We start from the raw sequence: 22,762 nt of genomic DNA on the forward strand, positions 1-22,762 counted from the left end.
CCCAAGTACTCGTACTCCTGCGACAATAGAAAGGGCTCAACACAACCCTCTCTTTAACAGACTTTTTGACAAAATACTCAGGAGCAATGCGGATGCTCACTTTTTAAAGCTTGCTCAAGAAGGAGCCAAACTCCCCTCTGACTTTGATCTTGCACAACTAAGGCAAGCATTAGAATGACAAAGTCGCAATAAGGAAGAAAGAGGTAGAGATCACATAAGATACAACCTTCCTCAAGGTAATCCCCCACTACCTCCTCCAAATGACATAGAGATTTTGTGGCAACAAGTTGAAAATCCCTCCCAACAACTTCGTAGTGGTGTAAAGACTAATCAATTTTCACTCAATGACATCTATCCCTATCCCTTTGATAGGAATCTTTATATGCCACCTTTTCCATGAGGGTTTGAAACACCTAAGTTCAAAAAGTATAGAGGAAAAGGAGATCCTCGCGATCATGTTAGAGAATTCCATTCGGCTTGCCTTGAAGTAGCATACGAGGATACGTACCTCATGCACCTTTTTCCCCAAAGCTTGGGAGGAACAACCACATCATGGTTTTCCCGATTACCAGGTGGCATTAGGACCTTTGAGGAGCTAGTTCAGAAGTTCTTGTCACATTACTCACATAACATTGAATGTGATATCACCATGGCTGATCTATGTAACACTAAACAAAAACCAGGTGAACTATTCTCAGTCTTTCTACAACGATGGCATCAAATGTCTATATGACTTTCTCTTCAGTTACCTGAACAACAACTAGTGGAAATTTTTATTTCCAACTTAAACGAAGAAATGGAATTTCACCTTGACATAAAAGACACAGATTCTTTCAATGACATGATCACCAAAGGCTTGAAATGTGAGTGGGCCCTCATCAAGAAAGGACTTATCAAAATATACAATGAACCAAAGGATGGCCCTTGTCCATGCTTCAATAATGACAAACCAAACTTCTAGATCAAAAACAAGAACATCGTCAATGACGGGGTTGTGGATGCAAGAACTATCAAAAGTGCACAACCTGTAGTTTGATTTGCAGGACAGAATCCCCAACCTAAAACTAACATAGTTGCTCCTCCCAATCAAGGCCACATCACATCTCAAGATGAACCCAGACAATGTCAACAAAAACCAAAATGAACATACACTCCCTTAGGGGAACCCATCGAAATGGTGTTACGGGAGTTGGTTTCTCAAAATCTGGTTACCTTACCAAAAACATCCAACTATGAACCTCAAGTCAAACCTCCATGGTGGAGGGATACTGAACATTGTGATTTCCATCAAGGGAAAGGACATAAGACAAGCAATTGTCACAAATTAAAAGATCTTATTCAGGATCTTATTGACCGAGGAGAAATCAAAATCGAAGGACATGATCCAAAGACAACAAACAATGATCATTTAATGTTCAAAAATCCACTTCCATCACATGATCAAAGGGGTCCTTCCACTTCAAGGAGAAACACAGATACCACCGATTATACGCAAGCCATGTATAATTACATTGTGAATCACCTATACGATGCCAGTGAACAAATTGCCACTATTACTATCAAAAATCCTAGCTCCACTTGCAATGTTGTTACATGTCATAGCAAGATTACCATAAAAGAAGCTCCACAAGGCACCACATCTATCCCAAAGTAGTATAACCTTATGGACTAATTAGACAAAATGTCTACACTGATATCTATCTTAGAGTTGTTGCGCCTATCTCCATCTCATAAAACAATCTTGGATCAAGCTCTCCAAGAGGCGTCAGTCCCTACAAATTTGAACACAGATCAATTCCAAGCCATGGTTGGAAATCTAAGGTCATCACCTTGTCTCACTTTCTCTAAAAGTGACAACACATCCTTCCAGCAACCTCATAATGCCTCACTCCATATTGAAGGGTTTATCAACCAACACAAGATCAAGTGAGTCTTGATCGACAATGGAGCAGGTCTGAATATCTATACACTACAATTGGTCATAGCATTGGGATATGCAATTGAATTAGTGGATCCTTGCAAGAAGATCACAATCAAAGCTTATGATGATGTAGAGCATTCATCCAAAGGAGCTATTGTACTACCAATCCGAGTGGGCCTTGTGGTGAAACACATCATCTGTCAGGTTCTGGACCTTCCTCTACCATAAAATTTGTTGCTAGGAAGACCTTGGATACACACCATGCAAGTTGTTCCATCCACTTACCATCAGTGTATCAAATTCCTGCATAATGGTGTAGAAATCACAATCCTCGGAGATGCAAATCCCTTTGCATATTGTAATAAAATCAATCATCAACTAGAGATTACCATTCCCAATAATAGAGAAGTCATCTCATCTACATCATCCGTAAATCCCGCTTCTCTTGCCAGTTCAAACACCATTATACCCAAAAAAGACAAGCTTAAGATGAAAATAGCAGAGGAAGGTCCTAGGGAATATAATCTCAACCAACTCTTTTGTGTTGGACAAATGCCTACTTCTCCTAGAAAATATTGAAAACCTCAACAAGTACTTCAAATGTCACTAGTCAAACCAGCATGCACATTGATGCCTTTCATCCTTGGAAAGAGTCAAGAAGAAGAAACCAAAGATGAAGACATAGCAGAATGGATCTATAAAGATCCTATCACCACCAAAATCCTGCTAGCTAAGCTTCCCATAGACCAGTATGGAAAGGGTCTTCTCATTATGCAAAGAATAGGATATGATGGTCAAAGTGCTTTGGGGTATGGTAAGCAAGGGCGACATGAGCCGCTACTGGCAGAATTAAAACCCAAGGATAACACTAGCCTCGACTTTCAAAAAGAGATCCTTCCTAAGCTCAGATTCAAAGGAAAAGCCAACCAACCGCTATATCAGCCTATTACAAAGAGGTCACCTCTAATTATAAAAGCAACATCAAACACCATAGCCACTGCCCCATTGCGACTAAAAATACTAGAAAAACTATCCACAACGCCAATCATCCCACCAAACAAACCAGCAATAACACCCTTAGCAGAAGCAACTGTGGCAGAACCCATGGAAATATCTACAACATCAGTAGTTCCAACAGAGGCAACAGAGTCAAACACTACCAATACTCCCCATATCAGATTCTTTGATCCCCATAATCCTTGCCGCAACACCGATGATTTCCTCTATAAAGGTACATCAACTGATCGCACCTGCAGTGTTTAACTCAAAGGATATCCCAGTATGGTATAGTAACTGGTTACTGGATAGCGACTCAGAGATTGACTCACATGAATGGAAATTTGATTCCATACAACTTAATACTTTAGATGAGGAAGACACATCACCACATCCACCCCGCAAAGACATCCCAGTTTATGGAGAAGCACAAATAAAGACTTCTTGGATTCCTGAGCTGGAAACTTCTTCCACAAACCCTACGTCACATCCTACGCTTGATTCTAATAGGGAGAGTACCATCAACGATCTTCACCATAACATCTTAACCCTCACTGACACATCTAATGAACTCAACCTAATTGATGAAGTAATGCCCATTATCCATCCTAAACTCATCGAATGGAACCAGCCTAATCCCCCATGTCTTGACCATTTCCAAAATGATGAGGTGATCATTGAATTTTTGGAACTATGGGATAACATACCAAGTGAGGATCACAAAGCTGGATTTTCCATAGAACTTAATAGTGCAGCATACTTTGGGGCGAATGCCAAACCTTTCAGCTACAAAAATATAACAATAAAACATGGATCTTCCAGTGAAAACTACATTGTGGCACTGTTTGATCCCACAAAAGTAAAAAGAAAGAGCATATCCAATGGTGAAAACCTCTTTGAGGCACCTGAGGATGAAAGTTTTGACATCCTTCCCTGTAGCACACAACAGGAACGATCCACAATTCTCATTGAAGAAACCAAAGAATACAACGTGGGGACTACTAAAACTCCTCACCACATACATCTGGCATCTCTTTTAACTCCAGAGGAATAGCCCAAGTTTGTCGAATTCTTCCAAAAGTGCCAAATCAATTTCACATGGTCATAGGCAGACATGCCTGGTCTTGATCCTGATTTAGTCATGCATCACCTCACAGTAGCCGAAGGAGCCAAGCTTGTCAAGCAAAAGCTTCAAAAGATGCACCCTCAGATTGCAGTCCTAGTCAAAGTAGAACTTAAGAAACTTCTGGATGTTGGTTTCATTAGACCCATTGATTATGTGGATTGGATATCCAACATTGTTCCTATCGGCAAACCAAAAGGGGGCATCCGCATTTGTATTGACTTCAGAGATTTGAACAAGGCATGTCCTAAGGATGACTTCCCCCTACCAAATATCAACGTCATAGTAGACCTGACAGCAGAACATGCCATGCTTTCACTCATGGATGGCTTTTCAGGATACAATCAGATAAAGATCGCACTAGAAGATCAACATAAGATAGCCTTCACATGCCCATGGGGCACATACTACTGGAATGTGATGCCTTTTGGTCTAAAGAATGCAGGAGCAACCTATCAGCGAGCAATGACCACCATCTTCGATGACATGATGCATACTATAATGGAAGATTATGTTGATGACTTACTGGCAAAATCACTCACAAGAGAAGGTCATCTGGAGATATTAGAGAAAACCTTTGATTGACTTGAACAATATCATGTTCGACTCAACCCAAAGAAATGTGTCTTTGGAATAACCTCCGGGAAACTTCTAGGATACATTGTCTCAAGCAAAGGTATTGAGGTCAATCTAGCAAAGGTCAAGGCAATCATGGACATGCCACCTCCAAAGAACATCAGTCAGCTGAGAACACTACAAGGGCGACTTCAATCCATCCACAGATTCATTGCACAACTGGCATATAAGTGTCACCCCTTTACACACCTATTACACAAGAACATCCGCTTTCAGTGGGATGCTAAATGCCAGCAAGCATTCCATATGCTTAAAGAATATCTCATCAATAAGCCATTGTTGATTCCACCAGCTCTACGAAAACCTCTTTTGCTCTATATATAAGTGACAAATACAACCCTGGGTGTACTATTGGCACAACACAATACAGTAGGAAAAGAGTGTGTCATGTACTACATATCTCGTACACTGGTTGGCTATGAATTCAATTACACCCCTATTGAGCAAGCTTGCCTAGCAGTAATCTTGGCAGCCACCAAGTTAAGGCACTATCTGTTAACACACAAAGTACAACTCATTGCCAAGATTGATCCACTCAAGTACTTACTCAGCAAAGTTGCATTGACTGGCCGTTTGGCCAAATGGGTGATGATTCTCAGTGAATTTCATATTGAGTATATAGACCGAAAGGCTATCAAAGGACAAGTTATAGCAGATTAGTTGGCCGATGCACCCCTCATAGGCGATAATCCCCTCATTTCCAATTTTTTGGATGAGGAAATATTCATGCTCATAGCCATACAATCATGGAAACTATACTTTGATGGTTCATACACTAGGCATGGCTCGGGGGTAGGCATTCTGTTTATCACACCTCAAGGTAACAGTATCTTGAAGTCTTACAAGCTTACATTTCCATGCACAAATAACATAGTTGAATATGAGGTTTTGATCATAGGACTTAGGCTAATAGTACAATGGAAGTTACAAGAGCTGCAAGTATATGGAGACTCACAAATGGTCATTCAACAAACAACAGATGAATATCAGACCAAGGACGACAAACTCATGCCATACAAACAAATGGTGGACAATCTAAAAGCATCATTTACTACTATCACCTTTGAGCAGATACCCAGAGATGAGAATCGAGTTGCTGACGCTATGGCTACCATTGCATCTCTCCTAGATCTACCACAAAATTCAACACGCTATGAGTTCTTGGTCGAACAGCTTTGGATTCCTGCTCATGATATCCCCAAATTTGAGATGATATGTCACCTTCTTCATTCTGAATCCCCATGGTATGGTGAGTTTTACACCTACCTTCATGATCACACACTTCCTCCTAACCAATCGAATAACCAATGTAAAACCTTCATTCGCCAAACTGCTCGATATACCATTATTGCTGAAACCCTATATCGACGTAGTCTTGATGGTACTCTCCTTTGATGTTTAGAGTAGGATGAGATAACAAAAGCCTTGGAAGAGGTACATGAAGGAATTTGTGGAACTCATGCAAGTGGACTGTCACTCACCAAGAAACTCATGCACACTGGATACTATTGGCCATCCATGGAAAAAGACTCCTACTAATTTGTTAGAAAGTGAAAGAAATGCCAAGTTCATGGAGACCTAATACATGCACCTTCACAGGAATTACAACCAATCACAACACCATGGCCTTTTTATCAATGGGGACTTGACCTTGTGGGTAAAATTCATCCATCTTCATCCAACAACCACAAATTCATTATTACCGCCACTGAATACTTCACAAAGTGGATCAAAGCTATTCCACTTATCCAAGTTACTGGCAAGAAGATCACCTCATTTATCCTTAATTACATCATCTATCAGTATGGTGTACCCATGTCCATCATCATAGATAACAGGCTTCCTTTCAAGAATCAAGATGTCCGTGAACTCTATGACAAGTTTCACATCCAACACTGCTTTTCCACACCCTATTACCCACAAGGCAATGGTCATGCCGAAGCATCAAATAAAAACATATTGAGAATCCTCAAGAAGATAGTTAATGATGCTGATCGTGATTGGCATGTTCAATTGAATCCAACACTATGGGCATATCGAACTAGTATTCAAACCCCTACATGTGCAACTCCTTACTCACTGGTATATGGTGCAGAAGTTATCTTACCTATTGAGGTCAAGATACCATCACTACGGGTTTCCTTGCATAATCTAATAGATGATGAAGCATACAGAGTCTCACATCTTTAGGACTTAGAGCTACTTGATGAGAAATGACAAGCTGCATACAATCACCTCAAAGCCTATTAGCAGCGCATGAGCAGAAGCTATAATCATCGAGTTCGACCTCATACATTTGAGGTAGGTGATCTTGTTCTCTGGGAGAATCCTCATAACCAACCAAACAGAGAACATCAGGGAAAGTTTGAGTCAAATTGGTTGGGTCCATATGTTATTACTGCTGTATTTGGGTCCGGGGCATATCAGTTGGCTACTTTAGAAGGAGAACCACTAGTAGATCTGATCAAAAACATGCACCTCAAAAGGTTTTATGCATAAGCTACATAGAGCATTAGGATCCCATATGTATCAACAAAAATACCACAAACATTCAGAAAAAGGTCCTAAAGAAACATACAAAAAACATCAAAAAAAGAAAAGAAAGATCATACATCCAAACGGTGAACAACCACTCTGGTGGCACCTTGGGAAAGTACAATGGTGAAAACCTGGCAAACAAGCACCACTCATAAATGTTGTGGCTCCATTGTCTTTCAGGCTTAATGTGATCACATTCATTACATACACACATCCATCCACCCCAAACTATGGCTTGTTATTTATCTGAAATCAAGAAAGTACTTTATGCGTCTCGCATCCCACTTTTTCATAGCCATGTCTAAAACTAGGGGCAATGCCCATAATCTATTTAATGGAAGTGGATTATACATTATTTCTATGCTTCATTGAGTTCTTCATTCAAAATTGTCTCACAAAATCCAAAAACATTGGAAAACAATCATCAAAATACCAAAAACATTGGAAAATTATCTCACAAAATCCAAAAACATTGGAAAACAATCATCAAAATACTAAAAACATTGGAAAACAATCATCAAAATACCAAAAACATTGGAAAATTATCTCACAAAATCCAAAAACATCAGAAAACATAAAAAATCAATCAAAAACATGGTAACACCTTGTACATACGTTTTTCAAAGAAAGTACCAAACAAACATTGTGACATACTCCAAAACACATGACCACTTATCAATCAAATCAAACAATCAACATCAAACACTCAAAACTGTCTTCAATAAGGATGCATCCTTCCTTACCAAAACAAAGACAAAATGACATTTTCTTTGACAAGAAAATTTTGTTTGAAGCTATCAAATACTTGGTTGATTTATGGGTATTTATATCAAGTTCTTACAACATTGTTTGTGTTTCCTTTGCGCATTATTCTAATGAAGTAATGGGGCATGTCCTAATGGTGTCTACATGGGAAGTTCACTAAGTTACGTGATCTTATGCAAAATAAAATCATGGATCACTATGGCTTGCTAACTACAACGTATACCTCGACCATATGAGCATGAACCATTACCAAGGATCCATATTCTTTATTCTTTATGCTTTATGTATATACTGTTTGTTTGTAGGTATGAATGCTCTTCCTTTAGTTCCTCCTACCTCATCCAAATTGAATAAAGGCTTTTATCTCTAGTTACAATATGAACTTGTCTCAGGATATGATTAGCAAAAGATCAAGGAGGACGATCCAAGTCATGCATGAAAGGAGATAATCCTTGTTTGTTTTGCAAGCAATACTCTAGTCAACTTGACCCATTATATCAAGTTGTTTGTATTAACTTTCTATATCAAAATCCATGTAAGGAATACCCAGGTCATCTTGAATCATTATGTCAAGTTGCTTGTATTCTCTTACAACATTTTAAAGCTCAATGATAAAATAGAGCATTATGGATCGTCATCTCATCTCATCTGTTTATATATTGTATTCTGTTTCATATCGCCCATACATTTACTCATTCATGTGGACAAAGTTAATATGAGCAGTTATGTAAAACTTAAGTTGGTCTTGAATACAATTGCGATAGAGTACTCTAATACATCATCAGTGCATCATGCAAAGTCTAAAAATAGCCTTGCATTCATCCGTCATGATCATATCATCATCATTGCATCTAGTTGTATTGCATCAAGTACATTTCATATCATTTTTTTTAGTTGTTTAAAATGCATCTAGTTCATTATCATTTATTGAACATTATTCTGCATTCATTTCATCATTGCATACTCATAATGTTTATATTCATTATTATGATCAAATTGTCCTTGATTGTATTAACCATTAGTATACATTCCTTTAGTGTCAGTTACCAATCATTATTTATCATTTATCATTACATACATTCATTCATCTATCCATTAGTTAAAAAGTGCACTCATTCATCCATTTTAGTGTCTTATTAATACTCATTTTATTATTTCCCTTAGGATTAATTTAGATTGCATTCATTATCCCCTTTAAAAATTGCATTAAGGTGTAGTTATTAACCATGAGTTGCATTATCATCACATTATCAATTTACTTCATCATATTTGGGCATTTAGAATCATAAAACCATTTGTTTTAAACATGGGTTCATACATTATAACATATGCATTCATTTAGAAATCATCATTTAAACACTTGTACTTTACATTTGTTTATCTATGTTACATTCCTTTTTCAACCATATAGATGCATGTCCATAAAAGAATCATTCATTCCAAGCATTGCATTAACATCATTGCATATCATTATCTAAATACTCTCTATATCATTATATGATTATGCATACATCATCATCATGGCATTACATACATAAAGCAATACATCAAACAAATCATGCACATATAACCTTGCATTCACATATTAATAGCCAACATCATACAACATGCATATAGACATCATGAAAGAGTAAAACATCATAAAACATGCATATAGGAATCATCTCATAAAACACATACATATATCAAGTACAAGTATCCATCTAAGAATAAATCATAAGATCATCATCTTGCATAGCATTCATACATACCAAACATGCATATCATAAACCAAAAATAGGATCTCCTCATGTATATATATCATCTCATGTATTAGAGTACAATGAAGTCCAAAAATCGTCTACCAAGAGCCATCCAAGATCCAGTACAAAATGACAAATATAAATATATGCATGCAAAATGCTCTCTCAGATGCCACTCTAACCAAATGCTGCACCACTCTCTCCACCTGCTCCCCCACTAGTCCCTGCATCATCTGATCTATCTCTTCATGGAGGACCCATCAAACCACCACTAACTCCAGTACCACCTAACCTATCTCTCCGTAGTGGACCCATCACACCCCCACTACTCTGCACCCTCTGAGATTGCTCAGATCTGACCTACCACATCTATGAATAGCTCAATGCTTGCCGACTAGATGACACCTCCTACTCATATAGGCCCCACCAATTCTCTATCTCAGCCTATGCTCGCCGGATCTCCCTCATCACCTCCCCAGTAGGACCCTATGCTCCTACTTCAACCTGAACTCTCTCCTACAACTCTGCTAATCTCTCCACAGCCCGATCTCTCTTCTACAAAACTATAGTCAGCTCTGACTCTCATGCAAATAATTGAACATCTCTGACTGCCACCTCCACCTCTAGATCCTCCACCTGTGTCTCGGCTGCTATCAATCGAGTTTGCAAATGTAATATCATGTGATCCCATAGATCTCCTGTGACTCCCTCACCTATATCCATAGGTGCATCACCTATAGCTCCCTCTCCAGTGGCTCCCTCCCCTCTATCCATCGGTATCTCCCTCTCCATACCTTGGCCACCTATGTTGACTCCTCCCTATATCAAAGGACCCTATGATATCCATAGTGGCAACTCGCCTCTCCCTCTTCGCTGGACTCGACCACTGAAGCTACCTCCTCTGCCACCTCCACCTCCTCCACCATCCCAACCTCCACCTTCTCCTCCTCCCCCTCCTCCATCACCACCATCCCCTCTCCCCCTTCCACCTACTATCAATCCTCGACCTCCTCTCCTCCTCTATCTCCACCCCCTATCCTCCTCAAAATTGGGAATTAGCTTTGCTGGATCTAATATCCGAGGTATTAGATGAGCTACCATATACTGCATATACTCCTCCAATACCCCTACATCTACTACCCTCAGCTGTATATCCAATGGCCTCGCCTGTAACATCTAGAACTCCACCAATGCCTGATCATAAGGAAGTACTGGTCCCCATGCATATCTCTCTCAGACCACTCTAGCGTACTCTCCTGATCCCTCAGCAATCCCTACCGATGTCCAAACTCTCTCATCACTCTACCTGGCACCTGTCTCTCTAAATCATAGCATGTCCTCCCAATCAGGAATTGGGTTATAAACACATATGGTAATGCCTCCGTGTCATCCTCATAGGGCTCGCACTCAATGTAGGGTCTCCAAATCACTACATCTAGATCATCTAGCGTCCGCCGCCACCACTCTAACTTCCTCAGGTGGGGCTGACTCATCATACTGTTGTACATAAAAACATAGGGCTGGTTGACTACCCAAAATCTCAGACTCATTGGTTGAGTCACTAGTAGGTGCTCCCACGCCCATATATGTAGCAGCATCACTCCCACTGCCAATGAGCCCCTCCCATGGTATACCACCTCATGCACCTCCTGATATAGGTGCGATAACACGCACGGTCCCTAGGCAAATTGCATCCCCTCTATCATCATCTAGTCTATAAACTGTCCCCAACCAATGGCTAGACCATGTGATTGTCTATCAGGACACATTAGCCCTCCCATGATCCCTAACAAAACTGCTAGCAATAGCTCTTACAAGGCAGCGATATCCTCCCAGGCTATGGAGCCATCATCAATATACACATTCTCATCAAAGAATCTCTGTATCGCTAGAGTCCCCCATGATCTATCAAATGTGACTAGCTCACCCCGAATGGGAATATGCAGGATGCGCCACACATCCTCTAGTGTCACCATCATCTCCCCTTATACTAAGTGAAATGTGCACGTCTCATTATGCTAGTGCTCTGCCAAAGCTGTAATCAAACCATGATTCATCTGAATCACAGGCATATACATCACATCATATAGCCCAGTCACTACAATGCAATCCACCTCGGCCTCTGTCAGTCGATCGCGTAGCCCCTGTGTAGTCGGATGTCTCTCGCACAACTGTAAGATGCATAGATCCTCCTACACACGTGCATCATCAATCATCATCAGTTATTTTGTTTCAAACTTTCTTAAGTTTAAACCTAGACTATCAACAGATACTTTGATCAAATATCTTTGGATCTCAATAGGTAAGCAATCATGGCACATCTAGACTTCAACAGGGATTTATCCTAATGACCTAAGTCTCATCAGGGCTGCTATGGTTCAAAACAACTCTCACTTCACATCCCTATCCATCCATCATTGGCATCGAGAGATTTTTGTTCACACAAACTGGGGCATCTATTTTCCTAAACAATAGTGCTATCTTGCAAACAAAAGCGCTACTTTCTAGACAATAGTGCTAATCCCCTAACAAAAGAGCTTAATCAACCATACCAAAGTGCTCAAACTACAATAGCACTACAAGACCTATGCAAAAGTGTTGCTTCACATCAAAAGAGCTCAATTGACCCCTTAATAGAGCTACGCAAACAATAGTGCTCAAACTTCTATACAATAGTGCTCAAACAATAGCACAGTAGTGCCATTGTGGCACAAAAACGCTAATTCATTGGACAAAAGTGCCAAAACATAGTTTTAACGCTATTGTCTCGACTCAACTTGGACTCAGTAAAAAACATAAAAAATGCATAAAAATCAAAATTTCAAATTTGCCTACTGCTAGTCCGTAGTCATCTGGTCGCTGGAATCATCGGACTCACTCAAAATGGTGCTCTGCAACTGGTACCGACATCCTGACTGCTGCTTGCTCCTCCAAAATGTCACTATCAGAGCTATAATTTCACTCCAGACGCAGTTACAAATGAATCTATTTTCACCCCTTTCTCCTCATATAAACCCTTCACCATCACCGTAACTTTCCTCCCGCTCACTGCCGTGGTCCCCGTGAACTTCCCGAGCCTCCCATTTCTCCATTTTGTCTCCGATTTCTTCTATTTTTCACCTGCATTGCTAAAATCTTCTATTCTATCACCCTACCAATTTTCATTCTTTTTCGAGAGATCGCCCGATTTTTCAAAATTTCTCAACCCATCTCTCGAGGGGGCATACCACCCATTAAATTAATATTTTATGGGGCATTTCTTCACACCTATTTTTCTTTCTTTGAAAACGACGCGATAAACCGCACTGTCTCAAAGAGAGGCAAATGTAATCACATAAATCTGTCAATTTTAATTAGATGAATATTTGTTATTTATTTGATTAAAAACTCACTAGCCATTAGTTAATTAAATTAATATTTAATTAATTCATCTTCAAGCATTCTCCTACTAATTAAATAAATTATTTAGTTTATTTTAATTAATTCATTATACAAAATCCACAAATCAATTAAATGAATAAATCTTATTTATTCAATTAATCCCCCTTTTTCCTCTTTTAAATAAATTTAAATAAAACATTTATTTAAATCATTATCCCCCCCACTTGCATTTTCCTACAAATGCAACTTGCACCTATTTTGTTGAAATAAATGAATTTTATTTTAATAAAATCCTATTTTCCCTCACCCACCAAACCCACTTGCAATCCTAACCCCCTTCTAGATTTTTCTAAGCCCTTCCTAATTAACCTAATCCATCCCCTAATTATTGTCACATTCCTAAGCAAATTAGAGTCACTTCTCAAAGACTTCAAAGTCTTTGAAAAACATTAAATGTTTTGTGTGTTCAACAATTTAACCCCTAAAGTCTTCCAAAACCACTAATGGCTCTTATATGACCATTAGTGGCTCTTACATAACTATTTATGGTTATTTCAACTTGCACTTATGGGTCTCCCCAAGCATTTATTGCTTTGACCATGGTTATCCTTTTTGCGTTTGTACAAGAGTTTATCCATTGAATAAAAGCTTTATTCTTTGAATAAAGAAATTATTCACTCAATCCAACCTTGACCTTAACCCCCAAGTTGACTCCTAGGTCGTGTCAAGCATTTAATGCTTATTCCCTCTCCTCTCAACCTATCTCATGTTGACACTTGTCATCCTGGGACTGGGTTGAAAGCCCTCACATAGATTGAATATCATTCAATCCTAAATCTTGTTGAGATTACACAATCTCAACCATCCATTGCTCCATTTTTCCTATAAATAGAGCCCATTTCTTCATAATCCAGATCCTGAAAACTTGTATGCATCTAAGTTATAGAGAATTTTAGAAAGCATTTAGCATAAATCATTAATCATCTTGTCATTTTGGTTTAAAATAAATCATTTTAGTATCTATAGCATCTAGTATTAGCTTTTTATTTACATTTAGAGCAAATACTTTAATCTCAAACCTCCATAAGCATCCATAGTGCAAAAAGTTGTGGACAGCTACACTAGTTTGGAACTTGGAGAGGAGAGGAACAAGGAAGGAGAAGCTACCCATAGGGTAGAGAGCATTTGGAGAAGTTTAGTTGCTTTTTGTAGATTCCTTAAGCTTTCTTTTTGTTTAGTAGTGTCTTTCTTGATATGCTTGCTTAGGATAGTTTTCAATTTGTGATTTTCTAACACTAACATCTAATGATCGATTTCTTTTATTTCTTGTCTTGTGTTTGTTTATCCTAACTCCTTGTCCTTTTTGCAGAGCATCAAGAGTTAGAAAAGGCTAAATTAGAAGTAGCTAATCAAGAAGTTAAAAGGAAGATTAGCTATCTGAAAGCACCTCCTATTACATTTCCCTTAGTAGATCAAAATAAACCGCTCCCTCAACAAGCTCCACTCCCTCTGATTAAAATTCAGCCAACTTTGCCTGTTAGCACTGCAATAGCCAATCAAGACTCTGTTACTAACCAAGGTAACCAGATCTCTCTAACTCAGAGCCCCAATGTAAGAATGAACATGGGTAATAACCATGTTGTTAACCCATTCTAGAGAAGACCTATTAACTTAGAACTGTATAGGCAACTCTTTGTTGATGGAAACCCAGGGTACCCTAACCATGTTTCTACTAAGTTAAGAGATAGACTTCATAAATTTGCTGGAAATAATGCAATTAGTGTAGAAGAACACTTAAAATGTTTTGGTGACTTGATTAATGATTATGAAATTGTGGATGAAGATGTCATCATGAAACTATTTGTACAGTCTTTAGTAGATGATGTAAGAGACTGTTATAGAGGTCTTCCTGTGAATAGCATTGGGTCTCGGGAGGATTTAAAAAAAAAAATTCAAGAACAGTATGGTGATAAGACAAATGTGAGCTTCATGCTCAATGAGTTCAACAATATCAGGAAGTCTGATAATGAAATTGTCACTGATTTTAATGCTAGATTTCAGAAAGCAATGCATAGATTGTATCAAGTAATGAGATTAGATGACAACATGTGCCTGAACACTTATTACAATGCATTTCATTCTAAAATGTCTTCTATTTTGAGGGATAAAAATCCGTATAGCTTGAGAGATGCATTTAGAATTGCTATCAATCTAGAGAGCAATAGAAAAGCATTTGGAAAACTAGGAAGAAGAACTGATGGTAGGTTATGGCAGGAATCAAAACAACAACCTAACAAAGTTGCTAAAGAAGAAGATAAATTAGAGAAATTAGTGATTGCTATGAAGGATCTAACTGCCAAGGTGAGCAAAAATGATAAACCCCATTACAATCGGCAAGATAGACCTCCCAAGTTTCATGACATGCCTTACAACACTACTTGGAAGGATGGTCAACCTCAAAATGAGAAGCCAAAAAATACTTAGAGCAAAGACACCCCTAATCCTTTAAAAGAAAAAAATGTTCATAACGTAGAGAACACTCCTAGGTGTATGGCTTGTGATGGGCCACAGTCTCCTCATCAATGTGTTGTAGCTCAAGCCCTTGAAGAATCCATGAGACAAGAGGCCGAGCCTGATATTAATATGTTTGAAACTATCATAGAAAGTGATGAGGAGTATTTACAAAGTGAATTCAGTGATTGTGATGTGCTGGATAGTAAAAGGTCCTACCAAGGACAACTAACACTTGATTGGCATCCCACTTTAAATGTGGTAAGAATCGAAGATGAAGAAGTTCATCTCAGGAGGCCTAGTGATGAAGAATTAAAAAATCTCACTAAAGCTGCTATAGCCAAAGCGAAGCACAATTACAATTTAAGGAGCACTAAAAGGGATAGTGATCAAGGTGAACTTGGTTCTATCTTTATAAAAGAGGTATCCAGAAGAAAGCAGCAAGTATTGCTACTTTGCCCCAAGCTGGTCAAGAGAAGAAAAATCAAGTTAAAGAAGCACCCAAGGGTACAGATGATAAAGCTACTAATGATACACAAGGAGTTTCCACAATGAAGAAGGCAAGTCAGCCTAAGGCAGAAAAAGCTAAAGCTAATACTGAGTTGATCAATAATTCCACATTTGATATGGCTCAGTCTCTAACCCAAATGAAAGTTACTATCCCATTGATAGAATTATTGAAAATAAAGGAACATAGAGAAACTCCTTTATCTTTATTTTCTAACATATCTAACAGTAACATAGTTTTACCTACCGGCTCAATTAAGACCTACCGGTTCAATTAAAGATGAAAAGGATCAGGAGTTGTAAACCCCAGAGGTATATGTTGGAACAACTATTACACAAGAGCCCTCACAAGTTGATCCTTTCTATGTTACTTTATAAGTGAATAACCAGTTGATTAACAATTGTGTGATAGATTCTGGTGTAGCTGCAAATGTAATGCCTTATGGTGTCATGAAAGAATTAGGACTATCAGTGTGTATAGTATATGGGAAGTTCTATGCTATGGATAATAGAGAAGTGCCTATGATAGGTACAATAAGGGATGTTGAAGTGAAGATAGCAGCATTCCATGAAGCAACATACAAGATGGATGTTATTGTAACTGACACCAAGCCTCATTATGGCATGTTGTTATCCAGGCAGTGGGCTACAGCAGTAAGTGGAAATGTTCAGTTGGATTTGTCATATGCTACCATCCCAATTGATGGGAATCAAGTTAAACTATACAGAGAACTACATGCCCCTAGGGTAATTGAGAAAGTAGATCCTAGCATGCTCAATTGTATGTTTGATGTGGATCTTGACAATTTTAGAGTACATCCAATTTTACCCCAATTAAAGAATACTAACTCCACTGTGATTGAATTGGAATCTCAACAACATGGTTTATGGCAGATGTATTTTGATGGAGCTTTCTCTAAAGAAGGATCTAGAGCAGGAGTTCTTTTTGTGTCCCCATCAGGTATAAGTTTTAAGTATTCCTTCTTGTTAGCCTTTCGGTGTACAAATAACACTGCTAAATATGAAGCCCTATTATTGGGGCTTAAAGTTGCAAAAAGGCATGGGATACAATTGTTGAGAGTGTTAGGAGATTCAGAATTGGTTTCTTCTCAAGTAAGATCCAAATATGCATCCAAGAATGATAGATTGAAAAGATACAAACATGCCATATGGGATGTGATTGAGCATTTCAATGCATTTTCTATAAATTGAATAGAAAGATCTAAGAATATCATGGTAGACTTCTTAGCTAATGTTGCATTAAAGAATGATGATGCAACACTAACTAGTATATCCATAGTGGAGATAAAAGCTAGGCCTGCTATTCCTGACAATGTGTATAATTGGCAAGTGTTTGTTGATGATGAAGATATTACTAGGTTCATACAATGCATTGATGACTATGATGGATAGAAAATTGATTGCAATGCCTTGGTGGAAGTGGTTGACAGCAGAGAAGCTGTATTTGGAAATGACCTGGTTCAGTTAGAAACTAATGAAATACCTAAAGGGTTGGTAGAGCTTGAAGGTATGTTTAGCTATAGTGACAGTCACCTGCACCAGCAATCAACCACTAAGCTGGATGAACTAGAGGAAGTAAACTTGGGGACAGAATCATCCCCTAAATTGGTATATATTGGAAAAAAGTTGCCTCCTCATGTCAGAGTGAATCTCATTAATTTATTAAAGAAGTATAAGCATATTTTTGCTTGGTCTTATGAAGATCTAAAGGCGTATAGATAGGATTTGTTTCAGCATGAAGTCCCTTTGCTTCCGGATGCTAAGCCTTTTAGACAAAAACAAAGACCTATTAACCCCCTGCTGGAATCTAAGATGCAACAAGAACTAAGCAAATTAAGGGAAGGGGGAATCATTAAGCCTATAAGGCATTCATCATGGGTCTCAAATTTGGTCCCAGTGAGAAAGAAGAATGGAGACATAAGACTCTATGTTGACTTTAGAAACCTGAATGTTGCTTCCTTGAAGGATAATTATTCTTCTCCTAATATGGAAGCTATGTTGCAAAGAGCAACTGGTTGTGACTTATTGTCTATGATGGATGCATTATGAGGGGTATAACTAGGTGTTAGTGAAAGAATCTGAACAATTCAAAACTACTTTCACCACCCCTTGGGGAACATATGTGTATGTTAGAATGCCTTTTGGTTTAAAAGATGCTGGAGCTACTTTCCAGAGGGAAATGGATGTAGCTTTCAAGGAATTCATCAATATCATCATGGTAGTATATCAAGATGATTTGACATGCTTTCCAAAAGGGTAGATGACCATTGTGGACACCTAGAATAGGTTTTCAATAAGGCTTTGGAATTTGGAGTGTCTTTAAATCCTAAGAAGTGTCATTTTGCTATTATTGAAGAGAAGCTGCTAGGGCATATTGTCTCTAAAGAAGGAGTAAGAATAGACCTTGAAAGAATTGAGGAAATAAACAATGTGCCTGAACCAAAGAATGTTAAAGGTATCTAATCTTTCTTGGGCAAAGTTAATTTTGTTAGAAGATTTATTGCAAACTTTGCGGAGATAGTCAAGCCCATTGTCAAATTGCTTAAAAAGGATACAAAATTCTGCTAGGATGAAGAAGCTTCAAAGGCTTTTGCTGAGATCAAAAGGGCTATTTAGGAGGCACCAATGTTGAAATCCCCTAATTACAGTAAGCCTTTCTCTTTGTTTTCTTTTGCTTCATATCACACAGTGGCTGCAGTTCTATTACAAAAGGATAATGAAGGATATGAACATCCTATAGCTTTTTATAGCAAATCTTTATAGGCTGCAGAGTTAAAATATGAAATCATGGAGAAGCAACCATATGCTTTGGTCAAGGTTGTCAAAGCTTTCAGGCTATATCTTGTAAATGCACAAGTAGTTGCCTATGTCCCCCATGCTACTATCAAAGATATTTTATCCTAGTCTGAGGTCACAGGTAAGAGATGCAGATGGATAAACAGAATCTAGGAGTTTGATTTGGAAATAAATATCACCAAATTGGTGAGAGGTTTAGGCCTTGCTAAGCTTATGGCTGAGTCAAACCTTCTTGATATTGAAATAAATAATGTTGAAGTTGAGAATGTCCTAGCCACCAGTATTGAAACACAACCCCGGTACTCAGAGATAGTGCATTTTCTAAGGGATGCAACATTTTCAGAAGGAATGACACATAATCAGAGAAGAACTCTGAAGTTCAAGTCACAAAAATATGTCCTCATTCGGGGTGATCTGTTTTGGAGGAATAGAGATGGGGCACTGCTAATGTGGTTGGATGAATCCAAGGCTAAGAGAGTGTTAACTGAAATGGATGATGGAGTGTGTGGAGGTCATTACTTTGCTAAGACAACTGCTGGTAAGATAGTTCAGGCTGGGTATTATTGGCCTACTTTTTTTAAAGATGCCCATGAATATGTTAGGAGATGTGACCCATGCTAGAAGTTTTCATCCAAACTAAAATATGAAGGAGCCTTACCCCTCAACCTAGTCATAATGGAAGCCCCTTTTGTCCAATGGGGCATTGATTTTATTGGAGAAATTGTTGAGAAATCAGGAAGAGGTCATAGGTGGATTATAGTAGCTACTGACTATTTTACTAAATGGATTGAAGCTATACCCACCAGGAGAGCCACAAGTAAGGTTGTTATTGACATTCTGATGGATAATGTTATAACCAGATTCAGAGTCCTTGTAAAATTAGTAATGGATAATGCCATGAGCTTCAAGTCAGAAGAGTTTGTTGAATTTTGCACTAATCATGGAATAATTCTGTCTTACTCTTCACCTTATCATCCTCATGGTAATGGACAAGTCGAATTTAGTAAAAAGAGCCTGTTGAGTATTATCAAGAAAATCTTGGAAGAGAATAAAAGGTCTTGGGACCAGAAGTTAAAGTTGGCTTTATGGGCTGATAGGATTAATGTCAAAAAGGCTATTGGGGTTTAATCTTTTGAATTAGTTTATGGCACACAATCTAGGGTGTCGGTAAATAATCTTCTTCCAGTATATAAGTTCATGTGAGCTGAAGACATGGAATTATCTGAACCTATGGAAGACCAGATGATTCAGATAGTGGAAGTTGAAGAAATTAGAACTCTGGCCCACAAGAGGAATCTAAAGATCCAATTGCAGTCCAAATACCTATTTGACAAGAGAACCTCATTGAGAAAGTTCCAAACTGGTGATGTAATTCTTCAATGGAATGCGAAAGGACAGGATAAGGGAAAGCACAATAAATTTGAGTCACTATGGATTGGCTCCTCTATGGTTTGTGATCTTAATGGAAAGGACTCATATTTTTTGAAGAATATGAATGATGAAGTACAGGAATGTCTAGTGCATGGACAATTCCTAATACATTACTTCTCTTCATGTCCATGCATAGTAGGTCCTTGTTTGTATATATTTAGGTTTACTTTAGTTGTTGTTTTTGGGCTTGTTTTTGGTCTGCTTCTCTAGAGAGTTTCTGAATTCTTGTGTTGATCTTGCAATCAGCCATCCCCAGTCAGAGCCGTTGTTATCACTATTTAAAAAATGGGTATTCTAGTCTCATAATTAGCTAAAGGTCTAAAAAATTGAGTCTGGTATGGCCTTGTTTCCTCCAATTACTCTAGGTCCAAAGAGGGTTTAAGGTTTAAGTCTTAATAGCTCCAGTGTCTAGGAAAAACCCTTTCATTCTAATTCTGTGTTACTTTATTCATTTAAGAAAGGGTCCGTCTGTCATGAGAAGTGTCCCCCCCTTCTTACTTCTTCCTAAGCAGGTCTAGCAGTGCAATATTTTTCTAAGTCTTTCCTAAAGTTCTTAATGTTTAATTGGGCTTCCTAACCATCGCACAGGTTCCTTTTAATCTAAAGGGGTGCATGAATTCACAGCTCAAAGATGCCCATGAGTTACCATTCGTGAAGTGGCAAAAGACAGGAGTGGGTTCATCATCTAGGTTTTAACTAAGCATAAAGACCGATCAAGTTCCTTTTGATTGGAAGGCTCGTGCTATTTCGCAAGACAGAGGTGCATGGGTTTTAGGCTTCACAAAATGACAAAAGAGTTCTGAGCCCATTGCCGAATGAAGAATAGTCAATAAAGTAAAGGTCGTACAAGTTTCGCTGGATCTAATAGTTGGCATGATTTTGCTTGATGAAGAAGCACGGATTTTAGGCTTCACAAAATGGCGAAACAACAAAGTGATAGAAACAAAGACATTCTATGATCCATTGGAGCGAAATTTTTGAATTCATTCATGAATTCAATTCTGACGTGATGGCCAAAGCATGTGGTGTTCATGTCCTAGTTAATGTGGGCATTATAATAGACAAAGGAATATTGTTGGCATTCCAATTACAATGAGAGATTGTTGGCATTTCAATAAGGATATTGAGAAGGTTGTTGATGATTATGGATATAACTCATTAAAGATATTTACTATCTTAACATTATTATTTTGTCATTGATGTCAAGAAATTGATTTTCTGATTTAGTATGATGTTGCCATATCCTAAGAAGTATGTTTTGATGAGTATAAAGAAGTCAGTAAAAGACATAGAAATAATATGATGAATAAGGGGAGAAATAAGTTATTTAATGGGCAACTATTACCGAGTTAGAAAATGATGAGATCATGATATTTTAGATTGTTTTGATATCTTACATATGTTGTTGTTTGTAAGGATAATACTATACTATGTTACCGAGCAAAGAACGTAGTCGGTAAACCCTAAGGTTATCGCTTTCGGTTAATAAAGCCAGAATGTCTACAGAGTGAAGTTTAGTATTCATCAAGTTGCAACCGAGTAATAATAGAATGCATTAAATGATTGAATGCATTATTTAATGAAGGAAGCTGATGAGCTGGAGTTGATTAAATGATTAGTAATCCATTCATGAAGATTGTTAAAGAATCTACGGCAAAGGAAGATCAGCAAGAAGATCTACAACTCAGATTGAACTGCAATACCCTAGCACAAGTTCCAAGAAATGTATGCAAGTTCCAAGGCAGGGCAAAACATTTTTCAGATCGAAGGATACATTGAACCTAGTCAATATTGAAGATCTGATGACTATGATTGATCATGGGAAATGTGGTCAAGGAGATTATGTGGTTGGCAAATTGTTTATAAATAAGGAACTGTTGATAAACAATGCATGCAGGCAAGTGTAAGCACAGGGATGCTACACAGTATTTATCGAGCACAGAAGCTTGAAGACCTATTTTGAAAATAGAGTATAGAGGCTAATAGAGGGACAAGATAAGTCCTATGAATAGATTGTATTGAGCAAATAAGAATCTGCTTTAGCATTTTAGATGTGAAGTTGCAGATAGATTTTTATTACTGTTATTTTGTAAAGTGACAGAAAATCTCTTAACCAAGTGGACTTAACAATCTTATTTGTAAATCCTCTAGCAAGGTGACATTCTGATTGAGTGTTTGAAATCCTTTGACAAGGTCACTTCTAACAAGGTGAAGATCCTAACAGATCTGAGGGAAATCCCTTAACCGGGTCACATCTAGCAATGTGTTTTGTAATATTTAACAGAAGTTGCTTGTAACCGAGCATACTCTAGAAGAGTATATTTCTTAGTGGGTCTAAAATCCCACAGTGGTTTTTCCCTATTTGGGTTTCCACGTTAAATCTAGTGTTATACG

Source organism: Cryptomeria japonica, chromosome 7, assembly GCF_030272615.1.
Source record: "Cryptomeria japonica chromosome 7, Sugi_1.0, whole genome shotgun sequence".
NCBI classification, from domain to species: domain Eukaryota; kingdom Viridiplantae; phylum Streptophyta; class Pinopsida; order Cupressales; family Cupressaceae; genus Cryptomeria; species Cryptomeria japonica.